General features: G+C 39.0%; 1 protein-coding gene and 1 long non-coding RNA gene across 11 annotated transcripts in view; one reads left to right on the forward strand and one right to left on the reverse strand.

Annotated features, from left to right (window-relative positions):
- Nucleotides 1-12,882, reverse strand: part of Grik1 (glutamate ionotropic receptor kainate type subunit 1) — a 400,993-nt gene that overhangs the window by 345,536 nt on the left and 42,575 nt on the right. The window lies entirely within an intron of this gene.
- The window catches only part of LOC108352301 (uncharacterized), a 159,162-nt gene that overhangs the window by 67,825 nt on the left and 78,455 nt on the right, over nucleotides 1-12,882 (forward strand). For both annotated transcript variants that reach the window (XR_010056040.1, XR_001840448.3), the window contains exon 3: nucleotides 1,845-1,911. This is a non-coding gene — a long non-coding RNA (uncharacterized LOC108352301). The remainder of the gene's footprint in view (nucleotides 1-1,844; nucleotides 1,912-12,882) is intronic.

The following is a 12,882-nucleotide window of genomic DNA, read 5'->3' on the forward strand; positions in this document are numbered from 1 at the left end:
AAACAGCTCATTAACATTCTTCTAGTCCATCTTCTCATTCATTTTATAGCCAAAGGCACATGAACTTATGCTAATTATATGGGAGTTTTCTAAGTATTGAGCAAGAATCTCTGACAAACTACTTTGATTCTAAATGAGACTGCTTTGAAGGGCACATTAACCCTTTCATTCTAAAGAGACGGATTTGCAGACTATAAATCCACTGCCTCCAACCTACATTTTGTCCTTAAAATACAAACAAAACAACAAACCTTAAAAAGAGCCCAAGAGCAGAATTAGATGCATTCCTGGAACTAAGATCTGGATATAGCACTCCATGTACCATGCTGATACTTTTTGTAGACTATTAGAAAACACAATAAAAAATAAAATCCTGACTAGGCCCATTTTGTCAGTTATGACTCAAATTGGTTACTGCTGTGCTAGTTTGAATCCAGATAAGGATATAGTGCTGCTGAGTGATTGAAAGCCGAGCTCTGAGGTCACATCCCAGAATTCTTAATTCTATCTCTTTACAGTTCTGAGAACTGAGCAGTTTAACTACTCAAGCCTTCAAACTACTAGAGTCTGAGTTCCTGGCAGGTCCCCATTGTATTCAACACTACCAAAAATATATTTTGCTATATCAACAAAATATTTTATAACGGTTGATACGTACTATCATTGGCTTATTTGCCAGGCCCACTCATCTCTCAGTTCCTGAAAATAAATATTTTTAATTAACTGATTGACAGAAATCCATGATCAGAGAATGAGGCCATTGGATAAATGGGAGATTATAAAGAACACCAGCGAGGACTTGATGAAGACCCAGACATTGGATTTATTCTGTTCCTTATCTGAAGACCTTGAAGGAAGGGACATTTACACAAGTTAATAGTAAATGGAGGCACTTTAACCCTCCCTACCCCTCGGATATAGAATCAGAAGGGAGGCTCATTTTGTCTATGTTATCCCGATCCTCATCCTATGATTTCTGAAGAAGCAGACAGATGAGTAGGAGTGGAGAAGTTGTTGAGCATCCTAGAGTTTACGTGACAACCCAAGCTCTCCCTTCTTGCTCAGCAGAGTTGAGCAGGATGATCATGCAATCTACCTGACAAATGTTTCTGAGCCCCCAGTATGTCTCAATATTGTATCTTCAAAATTAATAGATGAGGCCCCGTGGACATGAATACAGTTTGCAATACACCAGAATCTGCTACTTTGTGATAAATCTTTCTTGAGTACAGCCACTTTAAATAACTGTTGGCCATCCCAAAATGTAATCCTACAGCAGAATTTCCTCCATTGTACAACACCAATGGGTGAATGAAGATCTCCCCCAACTAGAAAGTCCATGGTTATTTAGGAATCACATTAGGAGTTTCTGAATTAATAATACAATGAACCCATCTCATCGAAGAAAATCCCTATACTTCATAGTTTAGAGCCATTGTACCCAGCCTAAATTCAGTATTTAGTTTTCCTTTGACAATCCACAATATAATAAATATGTCTTATCTGAACTAGACTTTGAATATTTTACTAATAAAGTACTACATTAGTAAAATATTTTACATCATCTTTATCTTTCATTTTAGATAGCAAAAGGAACAGTATGGTTATATATCCAAGCATTTTATACAGACCAGGCTCTACATTGATTTAAAAGTATTTCTTCCTAACGTACAGGTAAAATTAGCTTTTAAAATTACCATCTCTTTTAAATGTGGAAATTACCTAATACAGGAAAAGGACATATAGTAAACTTTAGCCTGTTCTTGAGTTTTATTTTTTGCTGAAATTTCGTTAATGAATACGTTTCCTGGTGTTCATTGTGCGTTCTCTTCATCAATTCCCAGGGAATAAAGGAGCCAGCCAATAATTACCACCCCGACCAGAAGAAATCACTTATTTCTTGGGGATTATGTAAGTACAGCTGCAGATCTGAGTTTCTTTCTAGGAATATGATAACACATAATAAATGATACAGAGCATGAAAAAAACGTCTCTAAAAGGTATGGGAGCTAAGAGTCCAGACTTTCAAACACTAATCAGCCTCATCTTGATTTTTTACCCTTGGTCATCAAGTGTCTGTCTTCCCACTCACCCCCCCACACACACACACCACTCTCCCCCATATACACAAAAGCTCACAGCAATATAAAATAACCTTGTTACAAAAACTTACAAGAAAAATTGCAAATACAAGGAGTCCGTTTGTATAATCAACTGCCAGAAAAAAAAGTTAAAAGAATCAGCTCATTTCTCTTTCTGTCATATACCAATATTGTCTATGTCAAGTAGCTATCAAAAGTATTGGGAATCTATAATACCTTAAACTGATCCATACAAAGGTCTTGATGTAACATTTCTTTTGACATCTAATCCAAAACTTAGTCAGAAGTTCATGCCTCAATGGACTACTAGATCCATTATTAAGTTCTGTCAGTAAAGAATCAATCACTGATAAGAACATTCCCTATTTTGTTTTATTTTTCTCTATCTCTTTTGTGCAAAAGCATTAAGAAAATGCAAGTGCTTAAATCAGTCTTTCAAAAAGTGAAGCATGTCTAATGGGAATTAAACCATTCAGTATGGTCAAAAATTAACACAAACATCTTGCATACTATTTCTATTTTAGGAGTTTGGTGGGGAGGGGACTCAGTTTATACTCTGTGTATAAAGACAGATAAGTACTTTATTTGTATGCTTTTACATGATGATTTCCTTCCATTTCAGTTATAGTGACAGCCTATGTATAGTGCACAGCGCATGCATGTTACAGATAAAAATGGGTCCTGTCTAAAAGTTCCATACCTTTCTCTTTCTGTTACAAAGATTTACTTTCATAATTGTCAATAGTTGAAGTGATGCCTTCTGTGATCATCTATTCTTATTATAAAATCTCAGACTCTGGAAGAATTTTTCTACATTGAGCTTGTCAAAGCCCTAGAATATTGGTTTGACTCTTACAAAGTCAAGACATTCAGATTGTTTATTGCAGGTGGGACCTTATGTGTAGATAAAGACAGGTGTCATAACATCTTTTGACTGTGAGATATTGAAAGGATGATTGAATTTTTATGTTAACTATTCACCTATAACTTTTAGAAAAAGCTAACATGTTTTAAGAAGGTATGATTAATGTTGATACATGTATATATAGTTAAATGAAAAATATGCAAAAATGTTTTATGACTTAAACATGATGAGACTGTTGCTATCTATTTATCATTTATCTATCTATCTATCTATCTATCTATCTATCTATCTATCTATCTATCTATCTATCCATCTTTCCCTAGGGGAGAATCTGTATACTGTAAATTCAATACGTGTGAAAATGACAAGAGAATTAAAATGTGTTCAATTCTTATAACAAATCATGTCTGAGCTAACATTGTCATTTTACAGATGGGTCATAATGAGGGTGAAATGCTTTGTGACATTGAAATACACAGTGACTGATCTAGTTTCTGGCATAAATGTCACATTGAATGGGTCTCAAGTATATTGTAGAGTGGGTGGGGAGTAACCTCTAGAAAGTCTAAGAGATGTGGACTGGGAGGCTCCTAGGACTCCATGTGGGTAACCTTAGTCAAAATGCTCAACAGTGGGGAGATGGAACCTCTAGGAGTTAGACAGGGCCCCCAGTGGAGGGATTGGGACACTAATCCACCTTCAAATTTTTTGACCCAAAATTGTTCCTGTCTAAAAGAAATTCAGGGACAAAAATGGACCCCAGACTAAACAGAGGACCAGCCAGTGACCAGCCCAACTTGGGATCCATCCCACAGGCAGGCACCAAACCCTGACACTATTCTTGATGCTATGTGGTGCTTGCAGACAGGAGTGTTGCATAGCTGTCCTCTGAGAGGCTCTACCAGCAACTAATTGAGTATATACTCACAGCCAAGCATTGAACTGAGGTCGGGACCCCTATGGAAGAGTTAGGGGAAGGATTGAAGGAACTGAAGGGGGTGGCAACCTCATAGGAAGACCAACAGTGTCAACTAACCTGGACCCCTTGCAGCTCCCAGAAACCAACACGAGCTGATCTGAGGTAGCTGGTCTGAGGCCCCTGGCACATATGTAGGAGAGGACTATCTTTACAGGCCTCAGTGGGAGAGGATAAAACTATTCCTATAGAGACTTGATGCCCCAGGGATTGGGGATGCCAGGGCAGTGGTGGTGGCCCTCTCTCAGAGGTGAAGGGGAAGAGGAATGGGAGTAAGAACTCTGCTTAAGGGGGCAGCATTTGGGATGTAAATAAATAAAATAATTAATAAAAATAGATACTAAAAACAAACTATTAGCAAATAACACTAGAAATACAAAGGCCTAAGTGTGCTGCTTTAGAGGAGCTAACCAAAGAAAGTAACCCCGAAAAGGCTTTGAAAGTAGAAGGCAATGTCTTTGAGAGACCAGGGGATAATGCAAGGAGGTAATATGAATTCTTGGAACCAGCATGTTCATTAGAGTTGTATCAAAAGCAGGGAATGAGAAGAGATGTTTCTATTTATGTGGAGGGAGGAATAATTGGAAGAGAGATTTTAAACCTGTAATTAGAAACTTGGATTTGATACAAAACAGAATGGGGGAAACGATTGACGAGATTTAGACAACAGCAATGATGAGTCCCGCTGCTGGGCGAGGATGGATTGGCAGGCCTGGGCCTTCTGGCTGTCTACAAGGCGGGCAGAATGCTACCAGCCAGATCAGTTGCCAGTGGTAGCATCGTGTGCCAAGTCAAAGAAATGTGACTGAGATAGGATTCACAAATCTGAGCAATTGTTCCAGCCGCCTCTCCACCCTTCAAAGAACCCCCACGGGTGAACTCCTGAAAACCTTTTGTCTTTCTTTTGTCTCTTTTCTTGAAACCTTGTCTTTGCAGTAGAACTTCATAGAATTTATTTGGACACGAAGTAATGATTGTTTTCTCGCTAAATCATGTAGACACAAATAAAAATGGGTGTTATTTAAAAGAAATTATTTTAACATAGAGTAAATTGCAAATAAATTATATAAATATACAGTTGTAGGGGAGAGAGAGATTTAAGATAATCCTGTCATGCTCTTTTATTCATCACACTATGAAATCGGACTTAGAGTGGTTCTGTTCATTCATTTTTTTTAATTCAGCACAAGCATGCATCTTCTTTCTATATATAATGTGGCTAACTTCAGGAAAATCAGTTCCTTTATAAAAATTCCATCTCTATAATAGAAACAAATATAGTACACATTATAATATACACATAATCGTTTTCTTCCAAGTACCTACAGCTCAGTGTGCTCAGTGTTCTATGTCCAAGCTGCTTGAGTTAAATTCTTACTTCTATCACCTCACAAGGAACATAAGCCCAGAAAAGCTCCACAATCTCTTTGCGTCATGGTTTCTTTCTTCATGGTGTGGAGTATGTAAATCTATTTACATACTATGACACAAGAAAACACATGCCCAATTTTCTACGTTGCTCCGGATAAATGTTAGTGATAGCTGTTGTATTTTTGTTGTTGTTCTTGCTGGCTTTGTCTTGCACCTTCTGCTTGCTGGGTCCTAGGATATCTAGAGAGGGAACGCATACACCTTCTTTCCAGTGCTCTACTCTGGGCATGACAAAAAGTAAATGACAACCACAGTTAGATAACCAAGTGCCACATCTTTCCTTCATCCCAGAGAGTTCTCAACAGATCAGAAACATGTCATTGTGAGTGGTGTGGCCGTAGACATGGATAGTAGCTGATCAGGAATAGAAATAAAGGGAGATTCCTGCATGGTGGGAGTAGACTATCAGCAGGATAGAAAGCACATGCCTGGAACTGGAAAAAAGCCAATGGCTGTTGACCCTTTTTGGTGGTTGGTAATAGATTGCACGTATGCACAATAGCCAGAGGTGGGACACATAGTGACTTTATCAAAAAGAGTCCTATTAAATGCAGTGCTAAGTTATGTATGCATTACCCTACAGCCAATATATCCTAATAAAGAATTTCACTCAGAGCGATGGCCTGATTAAGTTCTCCCTGTCAAAAATTGGTGAATGCCCCAGGATTCACACATACCTGAGTATATTCCTTTTTGCAGTCCTGTTGCCTAGTTGAGTTCGCTACTCCTATCACATAATAGACCATTTTAAGGCAACTATTCAGTTTTCTACTTCCAAAATTTGGGATGCCCATGCCCAAATAGGTACAATATATCTTTGTTTCTTGGTTAAACATTGTGAAACTATCAATAGATATCGGAGACTGCAAACAGGGCCGGTGGACAGCACTGCTACCCTAATATCAGAGTTAATAGATTCTTAATCAATGGTGATTGCTTAAGGGCAGACAGTTGGAAGGAGATACTGAAGGGTGATGTGTTCAAGTTACTGAAGAGAATGGGTAGACACCAGGGGTTGGTACCACTTGTGTCAGAGGCCAAAGGAACTAACCCAAAGAGACATTGAGGTTTTTAGTTCTGTCAACTCAGTGGAGGATAGTGCCAATCACTGAAAGCAAACGTGGAAGGATGAATTCACAGGTTTCTAAGAGGAAGGTAGACTCAGAGAGCATGCTCAAATTTTTGACATTTGTGTCCTTTAACTTGGAGGTCATTACTCTTTCCCCTTATGTAAGGCTTCACAAAAGTTCAATCACCAACATTGTGAAACTATCTTTTTAGTGTCTTTAGGACACTAAAACAAATTTAACATGATTTTATTTGTCTTTGTAGTTCTAAGAACTGAATCCGGGACATCATAATTCTACACTTTCTCAAAATTCCATTAACATCAATGTCATCAGGCTTTATCATCATTGCTATCATCGTCGTGTATGTGTGTGCATGCCATGCATGTGTGTGCATGCCATGCATGTGTGTGCATGCCATGCATGTATGTGCATGCCATACATGTGTGTGTCATACATGTGTGTGCATATCATACATGTATATGCATGTCACATGTATGCATGTCATGTGTGTACACATCATGCATGTGTGTGCATGTCATGTCTGTGCATGTCATGCATGTGTGTTCATGTCATTTCTGTGTAGAAGTCAAAATACAAATGTATGAGGTCAGCTTTTCCTTTCTACTGTGGATTCTGGGAATCCAACTTTGGTCATTAGGACTATGTCATAAGTCTTTCTCCTACTGACCCATCTTGCGAGCCCTGATTTGGCTTTTCTTATGGTTTCAAAGGAGATATTGTCTTGTTCCTATATCCATTTTTTGTCAGATTTAGAATACTCCCTCAGAAAGTGTTGGTCAATCTTTCAATACAATGAACACTCAACATTCAGCTTGACTTTACCACATCAGTCCCATTGTATTCTGACATCTGTACAGCATCTTTGAATGTGGAATCAGAAAGGTAAGACTTTAACATTCTACGTTCGCCACTTATAGGGGTATTTTCAGAATCTCTGTCCTTGCCTGTTATTTTCAAATGAGAAGTTTGGAAGATTGAACATACTAAGAGGGACTAGAAACACTTCTTTGGCCTTTAGTCATCCTTAACGTAACATACTTATTTTTTGTTGTTTAGCTGTTTTACTTCCATTAAGCTCTCTCTGCCTTAGGATGATCAAGTCTTGTTCTCTGGTTATAAAATGCTCTTCTGCTAGTTGTGAGCATGACTAACTCCTTCACGCTTCTCTACTGTCTCCGGGGTTATGTCCCAGCATCCATCTCTGCACAGACAGCATGCTGCTGTCTGGAACGGTACACCTGCATGCATATTGACAAAGGCTGGAAGGAAATATATCTAAAGACAAGTTACATCTGTGAAGAGAATTATGTGTGAAATGTTCCCCTTATACATTATTGCTTCTGATGTGGTTTTGACATTTGAAATGCAATTAAAATTCCAATTTCTCAGTGAAACCTTCCCTAGGTACCTTAGGTAAAATCTGAGTTTCACACAGTAATATTTCATATCTTCCTTGTCTCCTTGGTTTTTCTTCTTAGCATTTATTACAATCTAACGTGCCATGTATTTTACTTGTTCTTTCTTTGCACCAAACAGGAATACGCTCCAGGAAGATGGATAACATTGTGTGTCTTGTTCATTGCTGTATCTCTGGTCCTAGAACAATGGCCAGACCAAAGTAGTAACAGAAAAATGTGTTTTAAATGAATGAATGAACTGCATCTGCATATACTCACCAGATGTGAGATGTGCATGTTAAGTACTTGGTTCTATGCTGACCATGTGATTGTTTAGCCTTACAAGAGAGAGAGAGAGAGAGAGAGAGAGAGAGAGAGAGAGAGAGAGAGAGAGAGAGACAGAGACAGAGAGAGAGAGAGAGAGAGAGAGAGAGAGAGAGAGAGAGAGAGAGAGAACTTAGCAAATCAGCTTCTTAATCCAAACCAGGCACCATTCACTCTACCCAAACTCATTTCTAATGAGGAAGTCATGGAGAGCTGCATGCGGTATTCACAGTTTCTGAGTCTATGGTTCCCCAAAGTTTTCTCCATGAGCAAAATCTTTCACCTATCTACTTCTTTCTGATTCAGATTCTTTCAGAGTGAATGAGAAATGGAGTTAAAACAATCAACAAATAAAATAGTTCTTCCTTTTATGCAGACTTAGACTCATGTGTTTCCACAACGCAAAGTCTTGACCATATCACTCCGGTCTGATCTCTGGGCTATGTTTTGGTGATCGAGACAAGTGTGAAAGTGTTTCCAGAGTGTTATTAATGACTTAGAAAGTAGGAAGTGTATCTGTCAAAAACAAGTTTAGTGAGTCTGGTGGCAGATCCTACCAAGAAGCATAGAAAACTCTCCAAGTTTAAATTACAATGAGCGATCGATCCTGACAGCAAAGCTGACAATGAATTGACACGGAGTAAACATGACATTGAAATATTATCTTAAAATACCGAAAAGCTACAGAGTGAATTCCCTTATATCAATAGCCAGGGAAACTGGAGAAACTGTAAAACTTGATGGTGAGCCCTTCTTCAAACATGCATTTTCCTGTGGAGGTCAGGCTCATTTTGCCTGTTGTTACATCCTATGTTCCCTCACTTTATCATTCAATGTACTTTAATGATGATGATGATGGCAGGAATTAGAAAGCTTTAAAATTAAGGTAAAAAAAGAAGTGGAAAAAGTAATTGAGTCCAGGACAATATATATATATATATATATATATATATATATATATCATACATATTTACATATGCTCCTGTGTATGTGTCTCTGTGTGTGCATATGTCTGCCTCTCTCTCTCTCTCTTTCTCTGTATGTGTGTGTGTGTGTGTGTGTGTGTGTGTGTCTGTCTGTCTGTGTGTTTATAAAGAACCACCGCCTGGTATTTTAAAGTGAATTAATTTAACACCTTAAGAACTCTGGGTCAGAATCCAGCTTCTGTCCCACTCCCAGTGGAACATTATTCCATCTCTGATTTTTTTGGTACACTCTTAGAAGTAAAGAACCAGTATAACAATTCTCTTTGGGTTGTAGTCGCTCTGTACTATAAATAAGACAAGTGACTGGGTCAAGTTGCATGGAACGAGGTTGATCAAATTCATTTTGACATGTTCTAAAATAAAACTGCCCTGTATATTACTCTGTGAGATTGAACCGTGTGTAAGGCCAAGAGGAGAGATGTTTGTAGTTACGTTTCATAGATGAAACACATTCAGGAATGCTGAATGGCTTGAAGTAGTCCTTAAGCTGAGTGAAAAGCCTCATCTTCTGATGATTCATTCAGTTACAATTTCTCCTAAGTCTACCATTCCCAGGTATTCCGAGCATCGAGTCTGTGCTGATAGAATTACTTTGTACTCTTTTCTTTCCAATAGACCTAATTACACCTTCCAGGACCTGTTTACTCAGGTCTTTCAGGCGCTGCTCCTTGCAGGAGGCACTATTTTTCCAGCAGCAAGCACAGCATAAGCCTCCGCTCCATGCAGGTCCTAGCCACAGTACAACTGGTTCATTCTTTCAGTCAGTATTCATGAGTACTGTTACCCTTGAGATATAGTCTAGGAGCTGGAGCTGCGATCTCTTCTCCTCACGTTGCAGGAGAAGAAACACATCCAAAGGCTGGATGAATATGTAGACGGCGATTAACTCTACAAACACAGGCATGAGAAAGGGCCAAGGGTTGATTCAGTCCTGATGTACCCCTAAAAGTCTTCCCAAAGATGTCCAATCTGAGAGCATTTTAGCTATCTGAAACCAATATGAATGGGACCACATGGAAAGAGATCCAGGTCTTGTTGGAAAAATGACTGGTTTGTAACACCTGAGAAATTCTGCAGCTGCTGGATTAATGAGGTAGATGAGTTTTTTCCCCCTCCCAACAACCATGCTTCTTAATGAAAAGGGAATCGATTGTGCTGTATCGCATTGTACTTCTTGTGTATTAGAAACCAAGTTGGCAGGTTTATGCACGGTGTGTTTTTCTTACGGAGTTCTGTATAAAGATACATGTGAAATCATGCATACTCAGCCAGGGAATGCTGAAAGGCACACAAACAAGTATTAACATTGATTTCATGTATTTCAGTTAATAGGGTAGCTAGTGATGAGCAAAATAATTTGGTAGGTAGTGAACACTTTTAATCACACAGCCTAATGATTTTTAGCATATTCTTACTGCAATATTACACACCGGTGTTCTCTATAAGGCAGTCCTTAAAAGGCCTTGGCAAATTGTAGTAGGAAACACATTTCAAATCAACTAAACGTGTGTGATGTTACTCACGATGTCTTAAATTATTTTGAAGGACCAAGGGTCGACAATGCACAAATTTGTGATTAGGTCTGCAGTAAGTCATAGTTTTGCATCACTCTGAGCTTTTCCTTTTCTTTAAGTTCTCCTAAAGTTTTGCTTTGATTAAGTATTCAGTCCTGCAACAGCCAGGATTTCTTGATACATTTGTGCACGGTAATCCTTCTTAAGCCTAGTGATTACAGCCGCTGTCTGTTTAGGCTGGGTTGTCTGACTGGACACATTTATTCTGTAAATCCAGCTCTCAGAGTTTTCCCTGGGTCTTGTTACTCGAGCCATGGCCTCCTTTCACGGCCTTCTGCAGTGGTCAGGTGAGGGAGGTACAGTGCCCACCGGAATGATGAGGACAGTGCTTTGATTCTTTTCTCTTCCATAAATTTGCACTTGGTGAATAAGCCCATTTATCCTAAGCATATAAGCTCAGTGCAATTTTTCGATATCTTAGGGTGGAGTCTAGAGGATGACTTCAGGAAAACACATCATCTTCAGCAGTAATTGGTTTTATTTAGGGGCATCTTGGTGGCATATTACCACATGTCTCTTGTAGCAGGGCTGCCCTGGTATGAAGTAGACTGGACTGACAGATTTTACTGGCTGGGTTGTGATCTAAAGGAGGTTGGCCGAGCATGTTGACCAATTGCTTCAACCCATGTCCCAGACACATCCTTGATTAAAGGTCTATCATGTGGACTGCATATTCATTTACCTAACTATTTTTAAAATCATCTTTGCAACACAGGGATTGAACCTAGAGCTTCATGTACTCTAGGCAAGTGCTCTGTCCCTTACACTCCACCATATTTTTGTAGAAATTGAGACAGGGCCCGGCAGACTGATCAGCAAATTCTAACTTCTTATACTATTGTGTTAGCCTCCAGAATGGCTGTGACTAAAAGCCTATACTATCAGACCAGGCAGCACTTCTTAACTATGTCTTTATCATAGGCATTCTTCTTCTTGGGGCAGGACCAAAATAGAGAAATGATACGAATTCCTTGAGGGACCATGCTTAGTGATAATGTGAACACTCTTAGTTTTAGGACATATTTGGCTTATACTTTAAAAAAAAAAGCTGAAACTAGAAGTACTTTGAGTTGATAGAGAGTCAATGTAAAACTGTTCTCACTAAACTTGTAGAAGCAGGCACCATCTTTGTTTGTTTGGTAGACTGAACTGAACATAGTCCAGCACAGATCAATGAATGGGTAGCTCAATGTTTATGGAACAAATTGATTGAGTGATCCATGCCCCTGACTGTTCAGCTCTCATTGATCGAATTTTTCAGAACCACTAAAATCAACATAGAATTAGCATTATTTTACATATGGAATTATATTTCATCCATTGCCTGCACTTACTGAATTGTGTATTTTGATTCCAGGGAATAGGATGGGTTCTTCTGAGCCCCAGGAAACCTATGTCACCAATAAACTTGAACCAGGAAATAGGGACAGTGTGGCTTACCTCCTCAGAGTGCAAGCTCTTCTCCCTCCGTCGTTGTCTATTAACCCTCTTGCTGCTTGCAGCACATCCTGGGCTAGCCTGGCCAAGAGCGTGGCACATATCCCGCAATGTCCACAAAGCCTCACCCAGGCTTGACTGACAAGCAGAGATTTCCAAGGGCAGCACCAGAGCAGCAACTGCTGCAATTACTGCCTTGGGGAGACTGAACATGTGCAGGGAGCCCAGGAGCCCTGTCATGCTGGGCAGTGTGAAACAGATCGGAAATCCAGAGTGCTCCTTTTTTACTTGGAGCATAGTCAAGGGTACATAGCAACCCACAAATACTATTCTCTGTTTAGAAAGTAGAGCCAAATTTTGGATTGTTCTTTATCATAGCAAAATATATGAAAAAAAACCTGAAATTGCCAACTGTTACACATTCAGGGTTTCCATCCTCAGAACCAGAATTACATTGAGTGACATTCTCTCTCTCTCTCTCTCTCTCTCTCTCTCTCTCTCTCTCTCTCTCTCTCTCTCATGTGTGTGTGTTGCGTGTTGTGTGTCTGTTTGTATTTGATAAGAATATCTGTATGTTTGACAAACAAAATATATATGATAAGCAATAAATTTATTTATATTACAGAATATTTGTGGAAAGATGCTATATAGGAAAACTAATTTTGTTGCACTTCATATTTCCATTTTTTTGTCTTATAA

Source organism: Rattus norvegicus, chromosome 11 (genome assembly GCF_036323735.1).
Source record: "Rattus norvegicus strain BN/NHsdMcwi chromosome 11, GRCr8, whole genome shotgun sequence".
NCBI lineage: Eukaryota > Metazoa > Chordata > Mammalia > Rodentia > Muridae > Rattus > Rattus norvegicus.